The following is a 13370-nucleotide window of genomic DNA, read 5'->3' on the forward strand; positions in this document are numbered from 1 at the left end:
GCAATGGAGTAAGTGGGCTAAAATGCAAGAAAGGTTTGACCTTTTAAAGCTGTAATCAAGTTTTATTTTAAGCACAAGTCATGATTTTTTCCTTTTGCTGAGACAGAATGGATTCTGCTTTTTGATTATGTTCTTGTTTCATATTCACACACCTTCTTGTCTTAGCCTCTGTAGCGCTGATCTGTATTACTGACTGTAACACTGACTCTCATCACTGTCACCTTCTATGTGCGAGCTGACAGGCAGACGGAGCGTCCACTGCTCAACTTATTCCCTGCTACAGGTTTATATATATATATATATATATTATATAAGGGCATGCTGGGTCAGCTGTTCAGTATTTTCTTACATCTCTTAAAAAAGCAGGTGGAAAAATGACTGTTTGCTGTCCCAGGATTTGTTTTTGTTATCTGTCCCTGAGGTCAGAGCTGAATTGGGGAAAAAAGTACCTTTATGTACTCTGCTCCCTCTTCATGGAACTGGCTGCAAAATTACTTAAAGCTGAAATCCCTTTCGGTGAGTTTACATGGTTAATGATGGTTCTTGTGGCAGACTCAATAAGGAGCTGTCTTTCCTTTGTTTAGTCAAGATTTAAATAGGTTTGGCAATGAGCCTGCTGGTTCGACGCTGAAGTGTTGCCTATTGGAGTGCTTATAAAGTAGTCTCTCGGCTATGTGACTTTGATTGTGTTTTGCTTTTTCTTTTCTTTTTTTTTACATTGTGTGTTTTTCTGTCGGAGACTTTTATGTTTGTCTGAATGCTGCATCTTGGCTGGCCTCTCTTGATGGAAGAGGTTTTTAATCTCTGAAGCTGCCCAGTTGAAATAAAGGTTAAATAACATTTGGACACAAGCTCATCTTCACATTAACGACATTGCTTCTCAGTCTGCCCACACTCAGTTTCATTCATCTTATAAAATAATAATAAAAAAAAATGATATGTTTCCACTCACACCCTCTCTCTTGTATTTTCTAATCAGCTGATACAAAGGATATGAGTGAACAAGAAAGAGGATGACCGCCAGTGCAACTGACAGGAGTGGACAAGGAAGAAAGAAAGAGTGAGGGGGCGTAAAAGAGAGAGGGTAGTTATATCCTAGGGTCATTAGCAGCATTTCAAAGTCACCCCGTCTTTCAGCGTATGCTGTTTGACAGGCCCTGCCAACAGAATTAGGGATGAGGGATGATGGTGCCGTGATTAGACGTGTAACTCAGGGGAAAGACAGGGCCTGATCCATAGTTACAGTACGCACACACACACACACACACACACTCGCGTACATCCGCGCCGTAGAGAGTAACGGATCACGGAGAAAAAGGGAAAGTGGATGAGAGATGTGATAACCGCAGTCTTAAGATGTGGTCAGTCATTGATTAGATAGCCCCCCAACCCCTTCCATTTCAATGTACTGACCTGATGCTAGTCGGCCTGATAAACACGGCGAGCTCCCCTGGCTCCCCCTATGAGTGAATTGAATTCCCAAATTACCAGGCTTAAGATAACATACCTGGCTAAATTGCCGCTCTTTATAAGTCTCAGATCTCTTTGTAGATATTCATCAAAGGCTGTTCACTCCTGATGCGGAGAACACAGGAGATGGGGAACAGGAGAACAACACACAATGTGGTTCATATTAAGGCCTCTGATCTTCTATCTCGAGTCCCTCGTTTTCCGCTACATTCCTTTAGCCAGGGGTGATGTGTGGGAGAAGAAGGGGGGGTGGTGGGGGGGTGGGGGGGGGGCTGGCATCCTCTCTGCCATCTGCTAATTCCCTCTACACATAATCATCAGTAAAATTGGTTTGAGCCATTGTTTTCTCACAAAGAGAGCCAACACAAACCTTTGCGATCCTTGAGCGTTGCACATCATCCAGAATCTACACCTCTTCACTGCACTCAAGAGTTCAAACTATTTCGAATTTTAAGCCAGCTGATATTTTAAAGTACGTCCAATCTGGCTACAGCTGATCAAGAAGCTTAAGCGTGGAGAAACATTTCACAATCTACATCGTTGAGATTCCAGAGAAATAGAAAAAAATCACATTACGGATTTAAAGTAAAATATGAGGCATGCATTCGATAGTTCTTGTAAACACAGCTTTTATAATAACTCTGAAGTGAAGTGCAGCTCAGACCACTGATCATGTGCAGACAACCTTATGTTAACCCTCTCCATATCTGTCTCTGAAGGGGGGGCGTGCCTGTAAACAGTCATGAAATGAATGTCAACAAGATAGAGTTGCTCATCAAGAGACCCTGGTTGGGACTTACCTTATCTCAAACTTTACATGATTCACTGTCTGTGTGAACAAGTTTTAGATAAAATACTTAATTCTATAAACAAAACAGCAATTAAGTCGAGTGGGGTTAGAATTCCCCCCCCCCCCCCCCAAAAAAAAAGACAAGCAGCTATGAGGATTTCGTCTCTGTTTTCAGAATCAAAGCTTCTCTGTAAAGTCTCCAGTTTGCACCAACATTCAGCATTCAATCCAGGAGAGATATCCCACGTAAACTTACAAATTCTTCCAATGACAGCGTTCACGCTGGACCATAATGCAATGTAGTCAATACAAGACATGACGCCTTTAAAGGGTGCAGCACGCTTTTTTCTTGACTGGAAAAGAAATCCTGCTGTAACTGCAGCTGAAAATCAACAAGTTAAGGCACATTCTGAGTACGGGTGGAGAGGGAGGGAGGGAGGGAGCTGGGGGTACGCTGGGGCATTCTGGGAAATGTAGGAAAACACTTAAGATGACGAGAGAGATGGAGGGAAGGTGGATACAACAAAAAAAAAAGGCGCTGCTTATTCACAAAATAACAGAACGTGTCGGACGTCCCGGCTGGATGATTTACAGCAGCGTAGAAGCAGCTGAGGGTGGAATTTTTTTCCTGAGGCAGGGCGTTCCACTCTTACACCGAACGGCAAGGGAAACTCCAAGCGTTCACACTTGCACGCGCACAAAACGTTGCATTGCATTCTTTCATTGCCGATACGCACGAGACGCGACGAAAAAACCCCGCGCACGTTTGCAATGTGTTCACGCATACGTGCACTTGTTCTCCCTTTTTCTCTCCTTCCCCCTTTTTGCTCTTTTACAGCGGTTTCCGGCGCACACTTTCTGCCTCTCATGGTACATTCAGAGCATGAACACCCAGAGTCAGCAAGTCTGGACACAGCTGCTGAATATTCAGCCCTGTGCTCCCCTCTTCCTCTCTCACCCTCTCTCTGCCTTTTCCTTTTATCACTCTCCCACCTTAAACTCTTCTTATTTCTCCCCTCTCTCTCTCTCTCTCTCTATCTCTCTCTAGTCTTACTCCACTTCTATTCCTCCGTCTCCCTCTGTAGCTCTCTCCACAGCTCCGCCGCTGCCTCTGCTCTCTGTGCTCCACTTTCATTAAGGGGCTCTCCTCTGATAGCCCTTCATATAACACTTAATCATCATAACAATGAGAGCACTCTCTCTCCCCGACGCATCACCTCGAGGGGCTGGTCCTGAAGATCCTCCGCTAACTGATGTCATTACCTGCCGGGCTCCTGATTGGCTCGGGCAGGCGCGAGGAGAGCCCGCCCCAGGTGTTTGACGGAGGGCTCGGTGGGAGCATGCAGGTCGGACAGGCCAAGGACATTCCTCTTATGGAGAGGAGCGGAGAAAATGCACATACACACACACACAGGCGCTCTCGTCCTATGTGTGCGCACACACATGTATACGGGCACAAAGGCTCTTGCCGGGAAGCAGAAGACAAGGCGTGTTTGGTTTTGCAGTCAAGAGAGAGATGAATAAGACTATTGAATAAGGGGGAGGGAGGTTTGAATAACAGTATTTTACATGAATGGATCTTCAGGGAAATGACTCCGCTCTCTATTTTCAGCTGCGATTTGACAACAGGGTTGAGTGTTTGTGTGTGAGAGAGTGTGTGTGTGTAGAGTGTGTGTGTGTGTGTGTGAGGGGGGGGAGGGAGGGTGGGATTTTGGCTGATTGACTCTATGCCGCTATCATGCTGTGGAAGTGACAGTGTGCCATATTATGTTGTTGTGGGTTTGTGCATAGATGAACAGTGACGGCGGCTTCACGCGGACATGAACGCATACAAACAAATCTGCACACACACACACACACACACACACACACACAACACACACACTCATCCAAACCACAGTGAAATCACAGCTGTTCTCAGTTGCTATGCGGCAGTCTCACCATCGTCTCAGATAACACACACATACATACACACACACGCGCGCGCGCACACACACACATGCAAGTGTGAGACGGGGACAGTAACACCAGACTTGGCAGGGTCGGAAGGTCACAGGGGTATTGTGGCAAAGTTGCCTAGCAACAAACGCACCGCACATACAGTTTCCCGTGTGATCTCCTATGTGCCCCCCCGACCACATTTGAATGTAGTTATGATGAATATGTTGACAGTCGATGATTATTTTGCACCTGGCTCTCGATGTTTGTCGAGATATGTGTCGAGCGCGCTGGTGCTTCATAATAGCCCACAATAAATCTTGCACCATTGTTAGCGCTCCTCAGTGAAACCAAAGGGTACAGTTAGCGACATACTAGCTTGTTAGTTTACAGCTACTGTTACGGTAAAAGAAGAACACATAAACTCCTGTTTTATGTTCTGCGTTTCTGTTTAAATGTCTTACAAGCCGAATTAAGTGCACAAATTAGGTGGAAACTTATCACAAGTCCTTTTTAAGCTTGAAACCAGCAATAGAAAACAACATTGAACACCAAAAGCAAGCCCCTGCCACACTAGGTCACATTCCCTTTCCTTGAGAGTCACATTGTTCCTTACTTATTATTCTAATTTATATCTGTTTTTACCAATATTGTCTCTTGAGGCTTGCCATACTCCGGCACCTCTGTACAGCGAGCCACTGTTACCGCTGTTAACACAGAATAACAGGAAAGACTTACAAAAATATGTTTCACCAGGACCGCAGGTAGTGTAACTCAGATCATCTGTGTAGTGAATTCTTTATAGGTTATCAGTGGAACGAGGCTCCTGTCCTCACTACCTCCATCCCTCTGCGCACAACGCTGTGTCAAAACATAAACAGTGAGCCGTAAACTGCCAGCTGGGAGGGAAATTTGGGGTTTTCCCGAAGCTGAATTTTTTGGTAAACTACACCTGTCTAACAAGCCTAAATGGTAAATTCAGGCTGCTACACACCCTGTTACACAAATGATATAGATTTGCTAGAATAAAACTTGTGTTGAATGTGATTACAATTTGAAAACTAACACTGAAATGCAAAACTTGCTCCGACGCAGCAGCTAGTGAGCATGCTGTCTGTATAAAGGTGCACACCACCAGTTTTACATATTAAAATCAGTTTACTTGTCATGTGGAGTATTACTCAGTGTATCTTCTGTGACTCTGGGGAGGGGAGAGCTCTCTAAAGTCTGACAAAACAAACCCTGATGTCATCAGAGTTATCTTGACTCGAGCTATGAGATAACAAACGTTTCACATAAAGCCTGAGTTACAAACCGGCGTTTACCAGGCAAGAAGGGTCAAACAAAGAGACGCTATCGAGCTGCATCATGGGAAGTGTAGGATTCAGTGTTTTTTTTACAGTTTGAGCCATACTAAAGACTAAAAATCAGGATATCTCAGCCTCTGCTGTAATGCTATTAACGATTCTTTTTTATCCGTCTCTTGGAAACTTTATGAAAGTGCAATACTAAACTGTTAACTTCAGTAAATTCAGTATCCCTTTGAGTAAAAAACATGAGATCTTTTGATTTTTTTTTTTTATTCTTTTGGTATCCTCTAGAATAAATGTAAACATGAGATACTACCACATCATATAAATTATGCACAGCTCTTTAAATAGTTTACCTCTTTTGCAGCTGTTAATATGCAAAAAAAATCATACAGTGTAGCAATAATGATTTGATGTTGTGTTCAAGCATATTGTTTCCCTGGTTTATAATAAACTTTTCTGCAAGGTGTATACTATATTTCAGCTTCAGAGTTACTTGTAACAATATCAGAACAGTCAGTTTGACATTTTCTCATACGTGCATGCACACCGATCCACATTCAATGCAAGTGAGTCATTTGATATATTAAACCAAATGACAAAGCCTTAATAATATTTCCTATAAAACAATAAAACTAACGAACTACATTTGTACTGCACTGCTCCATACAAAAGCACTGCTCTGTGCTCCGAAACCATCATAAAAAAATCAATAAAACAGACATTTAAAAATCCAGTTAAAAGCAGTGGCCTCTGTTTTTTTTACCTTTCGTACTTTAGTTAGTGATGTCACATGTCAGCCCCTCAGCCTTCTCCGTCTTTGCCGTCTCTTTCCACTGTGTGCAGTGGAACAAAGCAGAGATGGCAAGAGAAACATATCTTTAAAAAGAAACTGCACAGTGTTGTGGAATAATTTGGAAAACTGTCACAGAGAGCGAATCCTATCTCGGAGAATGCCAGTCACACACACACACACGCACGCACACACACACACACACATATACACACAAGCTTACAAGCATGAACACACACACACACACACACACACACACACACACACTCATGCACAAGCACTTTGGTGTTTACATCATATGAGAAGGTATTTTTTCCCCTCACACTGCCAGGGAACAGGCCCACGCATGGACACACAGACGCTGACTAAGGCCCTAAGACTCCTGGGGGGGTGAGGGGTGTATCTATGTGCGTGTGTGTGTGTGTGTGTGTGTGTGTGTGTGTGCATGCATATGTATATAATTACTGTATTTGTGTATGTGTGACTAACTGTAACTTGTTAAAGTGAACACGGGACATCATTTGACCTGCATCTATGATGTATTTGTCCTGTTCTGGTTTAAAAAGTGGATTTTGTGGTTGTGTGTGTGTGTGTTTGTGTTTGTGTAGTGGTATCAAATCACCCTGTTCAGTGTTAAGCTGTTGTGTGGTTAGTGGAATGTACAGTAGACTGTTTGTGGTTTGGCCTTAGCATGGCTGAGCTAATGCTAATCAGTTTATTAGGAAAATCTGCATATTTTGTGTTTGTGCAAGTGTGTGTTTTTAAACCATGCGCATTAGTAGTGTATGTGTGTGTGTGTGTGTGTGTGTGTGTGTGTGTGTGTGTGTGTGTGTGCATCTACTCAGTTCATAAACTGTTCCGTCACAGTGTGGTGTGATTTCCCTTCGGTTTGGGGTTTGAGGTTAGAGAGAGAAAAAGTGGGAGAGGACGGCGGAAAGACAAAGTGTGGTTGTGCGTCTTTGTGTGTGTGTATGTGTGTGTGTGTGTATCCAGGTCTGTTAAATGCTCCCAGTTCTCCCATCCAACACTGGCTGATGGCTGATGTTCAGAGCTTCAACCGCAACGCTTGGAGAACACAACAGGCGGCCTATTCAACCCGAGACACAAATAGAGCACTCTTTCTCCGCTTTAAAACCCGTAGCTCAATCGGCGAGCTAAAAACAGATATTTTTTGTCGAGAGCTGAAAAAAGGCCGACCACCAAATCACTCCTCTTTCTCCATGACGCTGTGTTTTCTTTAGCTAAAAATAAGAACTGGCACGTAGAGTATCTGTGGAGATGACCCGGCATCATCTCAGTCCTCCTTTCATTCACTGCCTGCCTGCGATTGTTGCTGCTTCTCGGGATGAGAATCGACTAAAAGGTCAGACGGTCACAGACGGAGGGCAACAAGGCGATGGAGTTACCAGTTGCGAGACACTGGGGTATCCATTTCAAACAGAAGCCGCTCTCAGGAGGTAGCAACAGACTACAACAGCGTGTGTGTGTGTGTGTTTGTGTTACAGGAGCATCTTTAAATGCCTCATGTTGAAGAAGAACGTCACATAAAGAACAATAAAGTATCTATTAGCTGTGGAGTCTTTCCACTTTAAGAGAAGGGAAGAGGGGACAAGAGAGGGAGGAGTAAACACATTATATAAATCAGATGGTTCCTGAGGTCATTTTTGTCTCCACACACGATTATGCATGCCAACACACACACACACACAACGTGTATGGCTGCATCCACTTATGACATCACTGTAGCTAGCCAGAAAGACAGGAGAGTAAGAGAGAGCCAAGCTGACGTCATCCCATTCACTCAATGTCAATTACGTAATCACGGGGTCCAACGCCTGCAGGACAGACATGCTGTGTGTGTTTTTTTTTTTTTTTTTGTGATTGCATGCAGGGCAAGAACACATAATTGCAATCTCATGTGTGAGAGGAGACATAAAATGAGGCATGCTGATGACATCATTAGCGGGAGGCGGCCTGGCGTGAGCGTGGTGGCTGTGACACGGTGAGAGAGTGTTTGGGTAGAAGAGGAGGAGACAGAGCGTGCCGAACAGACCCGGCTCGAGGAGTTATGCAACGCAAATCCAAACTCAACAGACAAGAAAGGGCCTTTTTTTCCTCCCCTGTGTGTGTGTGTGTGTGTGTGTGTACAGTGTATACACAATGTGAGTGTGTGTGTGTGTCTTAAGTGACTTTTCTGTAGCACTCTGACTTGAGGCAAAAACACACAAGCACTCAAGCATACTGCTGAAACGCACACGGAAAATCCACACACACACACACACACACACACACATGCATATACATTCACACTCACTCCCCCCCTCACTTATAAACAAAGCTTCCTAAGGACAGGAAATCCTTCCACCCACGTTCCTGTGTTGCTCGGCAACCAGAGCAGCGTCACCGTGTGTGCATGCCTCCACCGCTGAAAACAACACACGCGCACCAACATGAAGACAGAAACACACACATACACACAAACTGCAACTCCTTGAACTCTGCTCCTTTAAAAAGTCCAAAAAAAAAAAAAAAAAAAAAAACAACCCCTCGCACCAGATAACTGAGCCAAAGCTGAGCAGGCTGATACTCACCACAGCTGCCCTCCAATTCGTCAGCTATGGATTTAAACCAAACATGACATCACCCCTTGTAAACATAAAACACTTTTTCCCCTATTTATAAGCTCTATTTTTACACCCGCTGACGTCTTTCTATGCGTGACGGTGCGCGCGCGCGTGCACGTGTGTGTGTGTGTGTGATCCGGTGCTCATGCACGCTGCTCTGTATGTGTCGATGTGTATTTATGTGCATGCACTTGTGCGCCACTGTGCGAGGATGCAACCGGCAATAGCTCAGCACGAATAAGTGGAGAGAGGCTAATTGAGTAGAGGTGCCCAGCACTGTGGACAATGAGTCCATTTCAAATCAGCAGGAGGCCTATTGAAGACAATTATAACCTGGGGGATACAGAGGAGCATTATTCTTCTAAGCCATCTTGGCCACTTAGACCGGGTCTGTGTTTCCACTGCAATTTAAAACCCTGCTTTTAACTCTCCAGTTGTTTTAACACGTGAACCGCTACTGTACATGAAAGCCACAAGTTCACCTATAGAAATGTTCAGAAATGTTCAGAAATGTTCAGAAATGAAATGAACAAACTCAGTCATTAACTCGTCATTCCTATGTAGGTGAAAACCTGACAAAAGTATGAAAATTAAACACAGAAGGAGCGTCTGTTTCCATCACCGTCTTTGTCCAAACTTTCCTTAATAGAGTACAGCACCAAAGAATTTGTAAATAGTCCAGAAAGTTTCTCCCATGCAGGAGTTTTATAGTAAAATAACTCCAATGAGTCTATAAAACAACAGTTTTATAGTAAAATAACTGCACTTTGGAACCAAAAGCAAATATTTAATTTATTGTCTTGCACATGTGCTTCACTGATTAAGCTGTGAACCAAAGCTTCCATCACTGTTGGCACGAGCGACGGTAAAGCAGTAGTGTTGAATATGCGTCCTCTGTTTTTTTTTTTTTTTATAGTGCCTAATCCCGAAATGTCCTCACAGCTCACCATTAATGTTGTGAAAATCAATACAATTTATAGTTGAGTTTTAAAATGTCGTGAGTAAGCACTTAAGCTGTGTGTTTAGCTGTTTAGAGAAACATCACGGATGAATTATGGATAGTGTTGGGAAATAGAAGAGTTAGATGAGAGGTTCAATACCACTCTCGTGTCTGTGTACTAAATACCAAGCTAGGACAGCCAGGGGATGGCTAGCATAGCTTAGCATAAAGACCAAAAACCAAAATACTCCCTACAGACAACAAATAAACTAACATGAACACAATGTCAGGCTGAATGAATGAAGTGAATCAAACTGGTTATTCAGTCTAGAGATGGACGATATGGACAAAACCTAATATCACAATATTGATGTTGCAACTATACTGTAGGAATGATTATTGGTGCTTTCACACAATATTTACATGATGAAATATTTGATAAACAATCATCAGTAATGTGGATATAATGACTAAGTGGGTAAACACAAATAATAGAACAACTAGAACAGTCTAAAAGTTCAGAAAATGACATCACTTCACTGTAACGCAGCCTTTAAAACCAGGAAAAGACAACACCTGTGCCGTATCACGATATCACTAAGACGATATCTAGTGTCATATCACAATATAATAATAATAATAATAACTCAGTCTGATATCAGGCAACAACATAGGCTGATATCTTGTAGAATACACTGGCTGTGGGTTTGACAAAGTTTGTTTCATGAGCCATGATTTTGTTAAAAGTTACAATGGATACATTTCAGTATTGATCACTGAAAATTACGTTTGTTGTCTTTTTGCTACAGTGACACTGAGCAGCGCTCTCTTCGTTATTTAATATTCCTCCAGACAGATATTCTGAACAGAGTCAGTGGAAATCTTTCGATGGTGGAAACGGATCCACAGTAAAGACTCTGTGACAACAAAACATGAATACACATATTGGAAAGTAACTTATATTGAAGGGACCCTTAATGTCTGATGAACTCTTAGCCATGACTGCGTGAATATTTATGAAGAGTGTGATGTCATATTTTGGAGGGAGGCTGGTTCGCTACAAGTCTTACAACAACCGAATCACTGCGATCAGTTTCTGCTTTGTTAAAACTAAGTAGAGGTGAAAGAATAAAGAAGCGTAGCAGGCTGACTGAGAGTTGAACTAACTTTTCAAGGACAGCCGTGTTATACAATTTATACAACTGCTCACTTTCTTCCAATACCAAGGCTACCGAGGCTACTGAAAACTAGCTCACTGACAACTTCATATGTCACGTGACCCTTGTTACCTCGCAGGTGGTTGCTGCTGCTGCTGTCCCTCTAGACTCCCACCTCTCTCTCTCTCTCTCTCTCTCTCTCTCTCTCTCTCTCTCTCTCTCTCTTTCCCACTATGTTTCCTGTCATTATCCAATAAAGCCAAAAAAAAAAAAAAAAAACAGTTTTTGGTGCTGTCAAGAATCTGTTTATGATTGTTTAGCACAAAGAAGTAATGCAATTACAAGGTTATTTCCTCTGTGTAGCGTTATCATACAATCTTCAGTCAAGTTTTCAATGACCCAGAGATGACTGGTTAATGACTGCTTTGATTTTTTAAATTTTTTTTTTTTATGATGGGTGTGAACAATGTCTTTAATTAGTTTTACTATATTTAGTGTGCTTGGATCCGGTGGGAATCAAACCCTTGATAACGGCGGTGGCACAGTGCCGTCATGTACTACACTGAGGCAGAGAAGAGGCTATGGAGCTTTACATTGCTGCAGCTTTGATAAAAAATAAAAACACAACTTATAGCAGCAAATCATTGAAGGATATGACTGAAAACAATCGAACGACAGCCTCGCTAACCGGCTCTGTGTCAACACCGCACCTCCTGTGTCCTCTTCTCACTGAGTAAACATGCTGTAAGTCCATCAAACCAATAAAACTAACGAAATCAGGATATGTTTTTATCACTTTGGCTGATAAGGTGCACTTTCTCTAGTGTTTACTTTTCAGAACTAAATGTACTATACTTCTGCAGCCAGTACAGACACGCTGCCATATGGCTCATGGGCCACAGCTGACCAGAGCACAGCAGTGGGTTATATAGTGTTGCTCCAGGCACATATACTACAATCAGTAATATCAAAAACAGCCATTTTGGAGTATTTACGCTGAATAAATCATCCCCTGGCATCCAAGAAAACTGTCTGATGCTTTTATTCAAACGCACAGACTATTCAATTCATTCACACATGAATTATAGATCCATTATGGGCTGTTTTAGCTGCGTTGAGGGAATCAGACTAACAACAGTTGTACTGAGAGCACTAACCCACTGAGCCATCCATACCAATTATCTGTGTCTAGGTTGGAGTCTGAATTCAATATTCAATTTACACTATTCAATCTCACGACAGAGCTTCCAACTGAAATGATAATAAAAAATAAAAAAAAAAGTGCTGGTGTCAAAAGAGCCGTAACAGACAAAAACAGTAACTGTCTCAAAAGTGGCGAAAAAAAAAAAAAAAGAAAGAAGCGTCGGCCGGGGCTCGGGCGAACTGAACGTCGCGCCACAGGGGTGTCCATTGAGAGACAGAGGAGAGGTGGAGGGGCGAGAACTCCATTGAGCGCAGCCATGGGGGGTCAATATGTGAATGAACGTTTGCCATGGAGGTGAATTATGAATGAGCAGCACTCCGAGCACTCCTGGAGAGAGCATGTCAGCCCCCGTCTCCTTCACTCCATCTCCTCCGCTTTCTTTCCATTTTCTCTCCCCCCCCCCCCCACCCCACACCACCACCCCCTCCACCCCTCTCCAGCTCCTTCCCTTCCTCTTCCTTCTCCTCCTCCTCCTCCTCCTCCCGTCCTAAAATCTCCATCATCCCCGTCCTCTCTGTCTCGGTTTCATCTCTCGCTACTGGATTAATCTTCTCATCTGCCTTATTCTCCGTCATCTGATCGCTTTTCTCCCCCCCTCCTCCCCACCACCCCCCACTCCTCACCCCTCCTCCTGTCTCCAGACCGGGGGGGGGGGGGGGTTGAAGACGGAGGTAGACACACACACACGCCGTCTGTCTGAAGAGACGACAGAACATTTCTTCCTCCTTGCACATACATATTTACACAGCCTCAGATGGACACACACACACACACACACACACACACACACACACACACACACACACAGTAGCAAAAGATAATACAAAAGCAAACAGTCCTGCACGTGCAAAGGCAGACGCATGCATTAAGTGAAACGCTCTCACACACATTTCTCCCAGCTGTTCTGCTGGCCACGGAGCTCGTGTGTGTGTGTGTGTGTGCATGTGTGTGTGTGTGTGTGTGTGTAGTCGTCTGTGTGTAATCCAATGTGCTGCTGCTCAGCCTTTGCCACGCTCTCTCCTCTGTTGCTGTGCGTCTGATCAGATCTGCCTCCCCTCAACCTGTTTGCCGTCTATGGCACACACACACACACACACACACACAAATGCACGTGAACACACACACACATACACACACACACAAA

General features: G+C 43.6%; 1 protein-coding gene across 2 annotated transcripts in view; it reads right to left on the bottom strand.

Moving 5' to 3' along the window:
• The window catches only part of ches1 (checkpoint suppressor 1), a 59228-nt gene that overhangs the window by 44531 nt on the left and 1327 nt on the right, over positions 1–13370 (bottom strand). The window contains exon 1 of one of the 2 annotated variants that reach the window (XM_044376919.1): positions 6275–6341. The exons of the other annotated variant lie outside the window; for it this stretch is intronic. The gene's annotated coding sequence lies outside the window, so the exon portion shown is untranslated. Of the gene's footprint in view, positions 1–6274; positions 6342–13370 lie in introns of those variants that run through there. 2 annotated transcript variants of the gene reach the window in all.

This window comes from Thunnus albacares, chromosome 16, assembly GCF_914725855.1.
Source record: "Thunnus albacares chromosome 16, fThuAlb1.1, whole genome shotgun sequence".
NCBI classification, from domain to species: Eukaryota; Metazoa; Chordata; class Actinopteri; order Scombriformes; family Scombridae; genus Thunnus; species Thunnus albacares.